Source organism: Octopus bimaculoides, chromosome 13 (genome assembly GCF_046866305.1).
Source record: "Octopus bimaculoides isolate indiv1 chromosome 13, ASM4686630v1, whole genome shotgun sequence".
Taxonomy (NCBI): Eukaryota; Metazoa; Mollusca; class Cephalopoda; order Octopoda; family Octopodidae; genus Octopus; species Octopus bimaculoides.
This window is the reverse complement of record NC_142940.1, coordinates 20,316,707-20,328,992: the sequence shown is the minus strand read 5'-3', so window position 1 is coordinate 20,328,992 and position 12,286 is coordinate 20,316,707. Positions and strand designations below refer to the sequence as shown.

The following is a 12,286-nucleotide window of genomic DNA, read 5'->3' as shown; positions in this document are numbered from 1 at the left end:
AGGGGCAACCTGTCTTGAACTCCTCTGTGATTGCCTGGAGGACTATGATAAATAAGAGGGGGCTGAGGACGGAACCTTGGTGGACCCCTACCTCTACTCGGAATTCATTGCTGTACTCATTTCCAACCCTCACCTTACTGGCAGCATCTCTGTACATGGCTCGCACAGCTCTCACTAACCATTCTTCTATCCCAAGTTTCCTCATTGACCACCAGATAAGGGATCGGGGGACCCTGTCAAAGGCTTTCTCCATGTCAACAAAAGCCAGGTACAGAGGTTTATCCTTAGCTAGGTATTTCTCCTGCAACTGTCTCACTAGAAATAAGGCATCAGTAGTGCTTTTACCTGGCACGAACCCAAACTGCATCTCATCTAAATTGATTCGCTCCCTAATTAGTTGGGCTATGACCCTTTCTGTAACTTTCATAACCTGATCTAACAGCTTGATGCCTCTGTAATTATTTGTATCTAAAGCGTCACCTTTACCTTTGTAGCAGTTGATATATATATATATATATATATATATATATATATATATATATATATATATATATATATATATATAAAAGAGTGTATAAATGGAACGAAGACATGTTATGATACAGGTAGAGAAATTTGAAAAGACAACACGAAACCAGTTATTTCTCCAAATACAATGTTTCTATACCCAAAATTTTATAACATTTTTCTGACATAACAATTTAAATATATACTTTAACCATGTAACACAAGCCTTCTGTAGGTTTTTCACTCTTGTTTATCTTTTATACATCCAACCACGTGCTTTCACATACCAACTTTCTCACATATATATAAATTAAAAACGTAAAATTAAAACAGGACACAAAGGATTCCGCATATATATATATATATATATATATATATATATATATATGTCTCTTAAAAGATAGAGCTCAAAATCAATGCATTGAAGATACTTTATTGCAGCAACAATTATAATAACAGAAACAACCACAATATTGTGGTTGTTTCTGTTATTATAATTGTTGCTGCAATAAAGTATCTTCAATGCATTGATTTTGAGCTCTATCTTTTAAGAGACATATATATATACATATACAAAAACTCACCTGTGAGCTTTTTGCTAAGACTGTTAATAGATACTATATATATTTTGTAAAATTTTGTTTTATAAAAGTATATATTTAATAATATATATATATATATATATATATATATATATATATATATTATATATATTATATTATATATATATGATATAATATAATATAATATAATATAACATAATATAATATATAAACACCAGGTTACAAGGTTTCACCAAAAAGGAGAATTATAATTGTCTCTAAATGTGACTAGGGTGTTAAGAAACACCTACATTGCTAGAAATAAGAGCTAAAATACTCTAATGCTGTAGTTAACACACATGAATGAAAATATATACACTACTAGTATCCTGAATCATCTGAAAAATACCAACCGAGAATTCTTAATCCTAATGTCAATTTTGGCAATTTCCGTTGCCTCATCAATTAATCCCAATTAATATTTGGTTTTCTTTCTACTTGCTTCTCTATAAGTATTTATGTTTTGTCATCCAAATTAATGGATGATTTAGCAATTCGTTAAAGTATATACATAAAATTAATATTAATAACAGGATGCAGTGTTTCACCAAAAAGGAGAATTATAATTGTCACTAAGTGTGACTAGGGTGTTAAGAAACACCTCTGTTGCTAGAAATAAGAGCTAAAATTTTCTAATGCTGTAGTTAATGCACATGAAGGGAAACAAATATACTAACAGGGACCGGAATTGTCTGAAAAATGCTGAAACTGATGTTAGTATTAAGAATTCTTGATCAACATTTTTCAGATGATTCAGGTCCCTGTTAGTATATTTGTTTCCCTTCATGTACATTAACTACAGCATTAGAAAATTTGTTAGTGTATGTTTTTATTTATGTGTTAATTAGTTTTAGTTTTATTTTGTTTACTTAAATTTATTTCTGCTAAACTTCTTGTCACACAGCCACACCTGTGGCTGTGTGGTAAGAAGTTTGCTTCCCAACCACATGGTTCCAGGTTCACTTCCACTGCATGATCCCTTGGGCAGGTGTTTTCTACTATAACCTAGGGCCAAGCAAAGCTTTATGAGTGGATTTAGTAGACAGAAACTGAAAAATGTCCCTTGTACATATGTGTGTGTGTGTGTTAATTCCAAACTAAAAGCAGATACAAAGTCAATTTATCCCTAGATATTATACCAGTTTATTACTAGTTAACACTCACAAATAGTTTGATACATGTATTCAACAGCTAAGTGAACTGAAATAATTTTGTATATAGTGTAATTCTAACCAGAAACACAAACAGGAATGCAAGCAACAGATTTCATTTCACTGTCCATAAGTGAATGCCTTGATCACTAAGACATATCATAACTCTCACAACCAAGCCATATCCTAAGATTTTAAATCAGTTAACCCTAACATCAAACAATTTTTCTGCAAATTCATTTTTTTTTTTTTTTTCAGAAAATTAATAGATTTAGAAAGTAATCTTACCTAATAATTTCTTCTTTTCTATTCCTTGTTTCCTTTAGGAGTCACTTATCAGCCACACACAGGAGGCTTGACAGTCAGTTTCAAAATGATTCCTAAATTTGTGACGACACAAGCTTACATGACTTTTATAAAACAAAACAATTTATTGTTATCATTCCCATCCCAGGAAAGTATTATTTATATAGATTCAACAGTTTCACTTTGTTCCTTTCTTTCAATTTTGATCCCCCACACTTATTACCACTTAGCAAATCAAAACTTATGAAATTAACATGTGACTAATCTTTATTGCTCATTTGTCCGTCTATTTATATATTTGTTGTGATTTCCCTGTAATGTACCTACACGTGGTGATTGCATAATTCTGTGTATGCATATATATATATATATATATATATTAGTGTGTGTGGGGGAGGGACAAGCATGTGATTATGTGTGATGATCCAGGACCCTAGTAGTGTATATATTTTCATTCATGTGTTAACTACAGCATTAGAGTATTTTAGCTCTTATATATATGTGTGTGTGTGTGTGTGTGTGTGTGTGTGTGTGTGTGTGTGTGTGTATGCATATATATAGGAAAGAGGGTTTCAAAATGGAAAGGTCTTTTAAAGATGTTTATTGACTTGACCAGTTTCATTTTTTAAAAAAAGATTTTCAAAAGGAAAAATGTAAGGCTTTGTGTAGCCTTTGTGGTGTTAAAAAATGGTTATCATAATTGTATTAAAATACAGTTACACAGTCTTTGATAATGGTAAGAAAATGTTAAGAAATAGAATCTTTGACAATGATAAAGATGGTGTGTGTGTGTGCGTGCGCGTGTGTGTGTGTGTGTGTGTGTGTGTGTGTGCGCGCGCACGTTTCTATGTATGTGTGTATATATATGTACTTATATTTGTGTGTGGAGTTTTTTTTTTTGAGTGGTCTGAGTTCAGTGTGGAGTGTGTATGGGTCTGTGTGTGTGTGTTTTTTATATTTACCAGGGTGGTGCGTGTATATGTGTGCATGTGTATGTGTGCGATTTGTATTTGTCTGGGTGCTCTGTGTGCGAATGTGTGTGTATGTGTTTGGTCGTGTGTGTGTATGTGTTTGGTCATATGTATGTGTGCGTCTGTGTATGTGTGCATGTGTATGTTTGTATGTATTGTGTTGGTGGGGATGATAATATTCCTTGAACTTTCCGTTGTGTTGTTGCCTTTATTGAACTCATAAAGCAAAATATGCAGAATATGCTCTTTTGTCACTTCCATTATAACTTTGAAAAAATAACTGTTAAAATCAACATTATCCCATCTGATTATCATTTATTCTGCAGTCTTCAAAAGCATCTAGATGGAAAAAATGAATTCTGTAGATGAGATAAGAACAGTACTGGAGGAGTATTTTTCATCACGGACAAGTGAATTTTGGAAGGGAGGCCTTGCAAGTCTATCAAATAGATGGAAGAGCATTGTAAAAAATGAAGGAAAATATAATTTAGATTAAAAATGAACTTTGCTCATCTAATTTGGAAAAATAAAAGTATTAAAAAACTGCATTACTTATGGGATGATCCAATATATAGTTAACTTATATACATACACACCAACAACAGACATGCAAACGAGCAGTCACGCACACACACATTCACAATCTGTATCTAAGTGTTTAGGCTGGCTCACCATAATGTGCCTGTGTTTATTTATGCTTTACATATGTGTGTCAATGTACGTATATGGGAGTGGTATATATATTCTATAAATTTCTTTTTATTGAATCTGTATATGTGAGATAATGTCAATATAGCACTGGAAGGGGTGCTGACAGGTTCCTGGCTTTGGGTAAAAGGAAATACAGAACGATCAGTTAATTATGTTTATATACAACATGTTCCCTTCTCAGATCCATGCAGTTATTGCAGAGGTTCTTCAGTGTAAAAGAACTTGGAAGGTCAGGCCTTTTGCAATACCATTAAAACCAGGAACCTTTCAATACCCCTTCATACATGTGTGTGTGTATCTATATATTCTTTAAATGTTTCAGTCACTGAAGTGGGGGCCATGCTTCAGCACTGCCATAAATTTTCAAAACATTTTCTTTTTCAAGCCATGATAGTTATTCTATCACACTTCTATGTTATGGGGGATGTAAACAAACCAACACCAGTTACTAAGTGATGTCTGGAGACAAATATAAAAGCAAAAACGCACACATAAATATACATACATGCATATATCATCATCATCATCATCATTTAATGTCCATGGGTTGAACAGTTTAACCAGAGCTGGTAAAAACCCTTCAAGGCAATGCATGTATGTATGTATGTATGCATGCATGCATGTATATGTGTATGTATTCATGTATGTATGCATGCATATAGGCATGAATATATGCTTGTATGCATTAGACTTAATTCATTGCTTGATTTAGCATCACAACCAGGCCCTATGGTTGCATTTAGCAGAATCCACTTCGTTGCAAGCATTCAGGAAAAAGTTATTAGCTTGAGAATACTTGTCTTTCTCTCTTCTCCCACCCAACCCCCATCACTCAGGGAGACCCTGTAGGTGGTCATAAGCACTGCCTTCCTTTCTCACTAAAGGCATTGAGGAAAACAATACATAAATTTATAATTTATATGCAATCATTTCATCCTAGGTCCTGGTACTCGAGCAAAGCTAAATTTCAATATCAGATTTTTGTTTGTCCATGTTTCTTTATAATATGTTTTCTAACTACCTTCAAGAATAACAATTACTGAATTTAAATGTATTTTGCCAATCCTGTCATTCAATGAAACTCTAAACAGGAAAAAGATGATATACTTGTATCAACAGGAAGCATCTTTAGAAACACTTCTTTCAATGAACTTGACTTTTAATTTCACTAATAATTAGGCTTTAATCATTACTTTACCCTTATAATATTTTGTTCACATTTTATAAGGTATAAGACAGGAGGGATTATAAACCTCTAATTCAAGTAGTGCTTATTTGCTTCAGAACAATAGATTATCAACTGAAATTACGAGGATCCTACTCAAAACACTTCAGCTTTGGTGAACTAAGTATTGTTTCTTGTGCAGATGGTGTCTCTGAGTAATCTGTCTTCTTAAGTCATTTGTCTTTTTAAATCTACAAATTTTTCATGCTTAAGTATATACAATGTCGTAATGTATATCTTCTGAGTAATTGCCTTTTCATTTCTTTGTCAACTACAGTGAAACATATGCTTTGCTGAGGTGGTTCAACAAAACTGAAACATGCATGGATTTGTCTCTTCTGTCTGCTAAAATGATTAAAATGATATTAGCCATTGAGTTAATGGTGTAGTTTACTCATTGTATAACAATCTCTAATAAAGTTTGTAATGCTTACTATATTAAATGTTTAAACACTATCTTATCTTTAATAAACTGGCTTCATTAAAAACCATGGCACAAAAATTTTTCTTGTGAAGTTTATTCTTTCATCTTCTTTTTTCATGTTTCAGTCATTGGACTACAGCCTTGAAAGGTTTTTTGTCAAACAAATTGACTTATTTTCGTTTTAAGTGTTATTCTATCGGTCTCTTTTTCCAAATAAGCAAACCAACGCTGATTGTCAAGCAGTGCTAGGAGCAAACACAGACACAAAGGCGCACGTGCACACACTCTCTCTCTCTCTCTCTCTCTCTCTCTCTCTCTCTCTCTCCCTCTCTCTTTCTCTCTCATGGTCACATACATATAACAGGTTTATACACAGTTTTTATCTGCCAGATTCACTCACATGGCATTGATTAGTCTGGAACTCATAGTAAAAAGACACTTGCCAAGAAGTGTTATGAGTAAACACAGATACAAAGATGCACACACATGCACACACAACACACAGACACGTTTGCACACACACAGACACGTTTGCACACACACACACACACACACTCGTGGTGACTTACACACTGTTTTCATCTGCCAAATTCACTCACAAGTCAGTGGTTGGTCTGGAACTTATAGCAGAAGACTCACCAAAGGTGCTGAGCAGTGAGATTGAAACTGAAACACTGTGGTTGTAAAATGAGCTTCTTAACCATGAAAATTTTCATTAGATTTGAAATAAAGTTAAATCTTAGTTTGACTACATTAGACTAAAAGGTAATTAAGTTTCAAATTTTTATGGAAACATTTTCAGCTTTGCAAGAATTGTTGTGTGATGGTTTTTCAGTGAAGTAGGCTTATTACAGATAAGTTAGAGTTTACATATTTAATAAGCATAAAAATATCTAATTGTGGATAATTATACCATGAAGAAAAAATAACATTAACTTAATGACAACAATTTCTTGCAAAATCTTTGACCTGAAACTCTGTACATTACTCACCAGGTGCTCTTATTAAGCAGATCATCATCATCACCATCATCATCATCATCATCAACATCATCACCACCACCACCACCACCACCACCACCACCACCACCACCACCATCATCATCATCACCATCATCAACATCATCATCATCATCATCACCACCACCACCACCACCACCATCACCACCACCACCCCACCACCATCATCATCATCATCGTCATCATCATCATCATCATCATCATCATCATTTTTTAATGTCTGTCTTCCATGCTGGCAAGGGTTGCACAGTTTGGCAAGATCATCAGAATGCCAAAATGAAAAAAACTTCCTGGTACTTTTTGTCCATTGCCTTATGAATAAAGCTTACCCTTGTCATTTCCAACACCAGGATCAATAAAAAAAAATGAGAAAATGCCCATCAAAATGGAGAAAATCCATTTAATCCAAACTTCCACCATTTATAACCATTTTTTAAAAGTCCATTAAACTTTTATTGAAACAGTGTCATGTCCCAGAATCTCAGGATTCATTTAGTTCCTCCCTACTACTAATGTGCCAAAATTTCAGTCCTTGTGGTTTGTACTTTGGGATTTAACTAGGTCTGAAAACACTGCAAAATCAATTGTTTGTGACATGTAACAAAATAGGCTTTACATAAATATTTTTAAAAATTGCCAAAAACAAAATTTTTCTCTTTCCAAGAACTAGAAAAAATAATAACTGACTGCTATGCCATGATCACTATTAATTTGTGTAATTCGAAGACGATTATCTCTTCAGCTTCGTAGATATGACATCACAAATATGGCTAATTATTCACTTAAGCCAATGAGGCAAGATTTTGACCAATTCCTTACCATTCAAATTGTCATATTTCCTAAAATACTCATCCAAATTTTCACAAATGAATTATCAAAACGATTTTTTTTCTTTTTGGATGCTCTCCAAGAAAAAGTACAGTAGAAATTGCATGTAAGTATTTTCAAAAATTCATAGTGATATCTACTATTACTCCAGTTAAAAATTACTGGTGAATAACTCATGATTTTTATTAATTGTAGCTGCTATGTAGTCGTAGTTGTTCTTTTCGAGTAACCTGCATACTCAATCACTGAGACACTCATAGAGTAGAATAAATAATTATTTTTTTAAAAGTTGAGTTTATTTTGAACACACGTACAACTGAGTAATTTAATATGTGATATTACGGAAGTTCGTATTTTCCCAAAATGCCATTTCTTCAGGTAATGAATATTTTAAATGATATTTTGCCAACAGTTTTACCAACATATGATGAGATAATGAAGAGAGCAAGAATATATAATAAAGCTTGACTAACAAGATGAAGACTACTATATTGGGTGGATATATTTAGGGTCAAATCAAACCTATTGATTATACACTCAAATTAATGCAAATCCAGCAGGATGATTCGCAAAAGATGTTGTTGAAGAAGCAGATGAAATGGGCATGTGGACGACATCAAAGTAAAACAATGGGAAAACATTGGATTGTGGTTTAAATAATTTATTTAACCAACCCTTGCATTTACATGTTGTATACACAAGGAAATCCATTACATGACATTACCAACTTGCTTTGAGTTGGCGAAGTAAAAAATGAACAGGAGAAATACTGTGTTAGTGTGATGAGGTAGAACCAGACATGTTTTGTATCTGTGTGTGTGTGTGTTGGTCATTCGGTCATGTCTGTTAATGTTCTGCGACTGCTACTGTGTTGTGTCATTCATGCTGAATATGTGGTTCAGTGTTGGTTGCTTGACTGGTGCAAATTAACTGCTGTCTGTCGACTGTTTGCCTCTTGCTGGCTGTCTGGTTATCTGTCATGTGTCTGACTGTATTTATAATGGTCATCCCAGCTAGAAGGACAGACATACCACAGGAGTAATTTCTACCTATGTAGGTTGCTTCCATTCCACTTGAACCTTAAATGACACAGCTCAGGTCGGAGGTCGAAGAGAAATCCATCCATCACTTTTTGACTGGACAAAGAATTTTCCTTCATGCCTGTTTGGCCAGTGGTGGATCAGACGAGTGAGAATCCTTAGATTTGGTTTCGAATCTCAGCTTGGAAAAAGGAGTGTTATTTTTTTACATATACATTCCTTAAAAGGGAAATGTTTTAATGGTACAGTTTCACTTAAGTTGATGAAGGAAATGTTTATTCTTGTAGAGTAAAATTAATCACACTCTGTTCTCCCAGTTTGTTGAAATCTGACTCCAAGTAAGATAACAATTGTTCTATTGTGGAAATGATATATAAGATACAATGCTGCTTGTGGACAAGTGTTTATATACTTGAGTCCACATACAGCACGATATCATATATATCATCAAAACAATAGACTGATTAATATCTTGGCGCCAGATTTCTAAAATTTTGTTGAATTATAACATTAGCTGGCATGTCTTACTGATAACAAAATGCAATTAATTTCAGTCAACTAAAATGGACAGGGCACTAGGGCTTATTTTTGGTGGGTGTCTTATATTTTTGCAGAAAAAATCCAAGAAAGACAAAAACGTCCAATGTCCTCATGTAAAAGGAAAAAGTTGTAAAAGGAAACCAATGTTTTTAGTTATCAAAAGTTTATTTATTTACTTATTGTTTTTAGTGAAGTACAAACATTTCATCCTCTTCTGGAATATTGTTATAAATCATCAAACCCCGAACTTCAGACTGAATTTCTTGTAAATCCATTTCCGGGTGTGCATGAGGTAGGAAGCATTCCAGTAGAACACAACTGGAAATGACTGGCAGTGGACGTGACACACTGCCAGCAGGGGACATACCTTTCGATGGTCGACTGCGGACCAGGGTGGTTGGCCATATGGAGGGAGATGAAGACGGAGACCACAGAGTAAATCACAAGAATACTAAATGAGATATTCCTAAAACGACGCCCAGTGGATGAGCTGCTTGCGGACAATGGCACTGCATTTCGTTCAGAGGTGCTGGGGGAAATGCTCGACAAGTGGCATGTTAGCCATTTCATCAGGGCAGCATACCGGCCAAGTGGCAATGGGGTTGTGGAGAGGCATCATCACACCATCAAGACCATAGCAGAGAGGGGCCACATTTCACTGGTCGAGGTCGTTTTTTGGTGAGACATGAGCAAAAGAACTCCAGAAAGCTGATCTTCTGAGGAGAAAAGACTGGGGGAAATGATTAGTGTGGGGCCGGATGTTGGGTAGCAGACACAATATCAGTGATGACAGACGAGTCAGGATAGCTTGAGTGTATGTGTGCATGTGTGGCACAACACCAGTAATCTCTGAGAAATAGAATCCACTGTAATAATGATAGAAAAGTCAATAAGAAGACTAGTATGTCTATGAGCCACAATCTGAATTGTTTTGGCAATCATCTTCATAACATACTGTTGGCTTTTTTTCCGGCAGTCTAGGATAACAACAGCACTATCCCAGTTCTGAAAGCAATATTCCTTTGTAGATCTCACTTAAGTTTTTTTATAGGGTTATTAAATGCTAAAAGTTGAAGTATATGTTTTGATCTCCAGAACAACTGTCTTTTGTCCATGCTAAACTTTGTAGTCAGCTTTCTGTAAATATGAAACTATCTGGTCTTATAGCACATATGTATGGGTGTAGGATGTGCAAGTGTTAAATGAATGAGGGCGTTTTTCAATGTAAGCATATTAAAGTTTCACACATTTTCTTAACTTGATAAGGTTAATGTGTAACAAACATCACCTAGACGTTGAAGCAGTAGACCCCCAACCTTTAGTCTGTTGAAGCAGTAAAACTCAACCTTTAGTCCTTGACACAACAAATACTTGCTTGCTTGAAGGTTCCTCGGCTCTAAGGACAACAACATCCCTTCAAGTTGATGAAAACGCTGATGTGAGCAGAAATCAAAAGCCAAGCGGCAGAGTTTTTCACTTGAGGGACAAGGTACTGATGAGCTGGGTGTTGGAAGCGATCTAGCAGCAATGCAGCACACCTCACTTGGTTCCCATCGAACCATTGTGGACACTTTGTTTCGACGGTTTCGCAATCTTGAGAGTAGATAGTTTGCTTTGATCGGCAGCAAGAATTTTCAGATCAGTTTTTTAATACTCAATACCTTAAATATGTTAAATTAAACAATCGTTCTTCATATATATGATATCTCAGTTAATTCTAAACAAAATCTTTTCCTCATATCAACAAATGTATAATCCTGTGATCACAACTTCAGTGAAGGCTATAATTTGCTGATCAAAAGTTGCCATATACATTGACTAATACATTTTTTTCTCATTGCACATGTGTTTCTGACTGGTTTTTATTGTTCTATGCATTTTAAAATATCAACACTAACTTAGCACCCAACTTTTTCAGTATCTTTAGTTGCAAATGAAACACCAAAATCAATGACCCCAGTAGTCCTGTTCAAAGGCAAATAACTTAAAATAGAGGCAAGTTCCTGGTGAGCTTAATTTCAATCTGTAGTAATCTCTTTCCATCAACACCACTTATATTCCTGAAAAAGGTATGAACACCACAACACTCGCCTTCTGCCAAGGACGACAAGGTTAACAACAATGAGGCAGAATATTGTTAAAGCAGTTTTTAACCTTTTTCACCAATATCCTAGTAGATTACATGTAGTAAAGCTACAACTATAGAATGCCAACGATTTATCAATTACTACATGTGTGTGAGACAGCACAGTTTAAATCAGTGCTTCTCAACTGGGTTCCGTGTAAGATTTTGTTACTAAAATTTATGTCCAATAAATAGGTTATACTTCTACAATACATACAATATTTTAACAATTTTTTATACAATCTATATATCTAAAGCAAAGATGTGTTTGTAGTACGTATGCATTTCTACAGTTTTTAGCCGATTTTCAAACTTTACACACACATTAATTCATTAATTATGCGTCAAGGATGGTCATGCACTATAACATTTTGCCCAAGCCCCCGTGTACTGCGAGAAACCGACCAGCAAAAAAGATGTTTCACATGGGTTTTTTCTCTAACAATTGCAGTCTTCAAGCGATTCTCTCCCTTTGACTTCTGTAGTTTTCAAGAGATTCTCTCCCTTCTCTGTCTCTATTTATCTTTTCAATATTTGCTCTCTCTAAGTCTTCGTTTCTTTCACTCACTCTCTGGAAATTGACTTCAGTGTATTTCAATTTTGTCGTGCGTAAATACCTTTGTCTTCACACTATTTGTGCGTTCTCTCCTACATTACTTATTAAAAAATGTTTGCACTCCGTCTATTTAAATACACTATTTACATTTACCCCTCTATCGAAAACCGTTGTGATTCAACCGATAAGCCCTCAATAGTAACCAAATGAGAATTCAACCATGCCACTGAGCATTCATGCATGGCTTAAGTCTTTTCACTCAAGCTATTTTCTTATACAGC

General features: G+C 34.7%; 1 protein-coding gene across 1 annotated transcript in view; it reads right to left on the bottom strand.

Annotated features, from left to right (window-relative positions):
• LOC106871912 (protocadherin-11 X-linked) overlaps positions 1-2,904 on the bottom strand; it is a 32,748-nt gene extending 29,844 nt beyond the window's left edge. The window contains exon 1 of the mRNA XM_014918672.3: positions 2,549-2,904. The gene's annotated coding sequence lies outside the window, so the exon portion shown is untranslated. The remainder of the gene's footprint in view (positions 1-2,548) is intronic.
• Positions 2,905-12,286: the final 9,382 nt, after the last annotated feature.